The sequence below is a fragment of the Talpa occidentalis genome, unplaced genomic scaffold, assembly GCF_014898055.3.
Source record: "Talpa occidentalis isolate TD23 unplaced genomic scaffold, MPIMG_talOcc4v2.1 talOcc4.8, whole genome shotgun sequence".
NCBI lineage: Eukaryota > Metazoa > Chordata > Mammalia > Eulipotyphla > Talpidae > Talpa > Talpa occidentalis.
In genome coordinates, this window is record NW_023605194.1 from 3,527,888 (window position 1) to 3,529,453 (window position 1,566).

A 1,566-nucleotide genomic window follows, 5' to 3' on the forward strand; every position below is an offset into this window, starting at 1 on the left:
GCGTACATTAAAGCGAGTGTGACTTTCCACTAATACAGCCGCTGTTCGAAGGCACACAGCTCCATCTGGAAGGGCTTATCTAGGCAGTTGTAATGGATCACTCAGAAATTTAATCATTGTAAAAACAAAATGAGACAAAGCTTTAATGCGTCTCCCACATGCTTGACAAGAGCGCCCCTCATTCTGTCGGTTATTTTCTGTATCAGTTTTAAACAGTAAGCATTTTGAGGACTTCCAGAAAATTCCATTTGTACAGTCTCCAAACTAGCACTTGGGGAACCCCTGATCTTCAGCTTTCCAGAAGCGGTATCGTAGCTAGCGAGGTTTATCCAGGCGTGGTTATTGCTGATTGAAAATTTTTCCTGACGCCCTGCCCGACGACTCGAAATACAGTCAGCTCCGGCAGTTTTAGACAGTCTCTACGGAGACTGAGAATAAAGAAGATTCTCGACTTCTTGCTCTGAGCACGGCCTCACTCCAGAGTCACAGCGAGCCTGCGGGTGCTGCCTGCTCCATGCACTGTGCATGTGAGAGTTTGTCCTGGAGAACTGCCCATGTGGAAGGTATTACCCCCATTTTATGAATGAGGAGGCTGGAATTTAGAGATGTCAAATAACCAAATGCTCCCCAGCCCGTTAGTAACGTGAACCCAGGTTGACCCCTCACACCCCCAACACCACCCTGCATCCAGCCTTCATGCACTGAGTGGGGTACCCACTTTGCGTGTTTCCTTGGGGAACTGTTATCCTTTCTCCTCTTCCCTCTCTCTACACACTCTTCAATTAAAGTTCTTTCATGCTGTTTGCTTTGTCTTTGTGTGCATGGATGGCCAGACCCCATTAGAAAGTACAAGTTTGGGGGTTCTGAGGTACCCCTCTGTCTGCCCACTAACACAAGCGTGCAATCCGACTCCCCTGGGGGGATAGAGGGGCTGAGGCCAACCATGCTGGTCTCCCATGCTGAGTTTTCTCTGGTGTTTCATTCCCTACCCACTGGCGCTACACAAATGAAGGATCTTAAATACAAATAAAATAATTACACATATTATACTTGACAATGAAACTAACGAGTTTGGTATCGCTTCATAAATATACTTCATCAAAATCTTAAGCATTATTCTTATTTACTAAAATTATTGATAACCACAGAATTCATGCTTCATCGTGCCAGTTTGATGGAGCCCCGTCAAAGGTTATATTTTTCTGAATGTGACTGACCTTGCAGACCGCTTGAGAGTGTCGATCTCCTGCCCTGAATGTATAAAATTAATAGATCTTAGGGGGGAAGAGTTATTCATATCTATTTCGGATGATGCAGGAAAATCTCCAGTTGAATAGAAAGTCCAAAAGGCAGACGTTGGGTTAAGAGCAAAACACACAAAACACGCTCGAAACATTCAGATGCCAAGTCAAATAGCATCTGCCAGTTGTATGTTCATTTAATTTATCTTGAGGAGAGATGAGTTTAAAACTAAATGGAGTGGGGGTGGGGAGAAGCAATTGAAGAAAATCAACCTATCAACAGGCACCTACAAATATTAAAGCACGTTATTCAGTAGCGACACTG

General features: G+C 44.3%; 1 non-coding gene across 1 annotated transcript; it reads left to right on the forward strand.

The window, feature by feature from the left end:
- The first annotated feature begins 291 nt into the window (after positions 1-291).
- Positions 292-428, forward strand: LOC119234995 (U4 spliceosomal RNA). The gene has a single exon (XR_005122752.1). It is a non-coding gene; the product is annotated as a U4 spliceosomal RNA (small nuclear RNA).
- Positions 429-1,566: the final 1,138 nt, after the last annotated feature.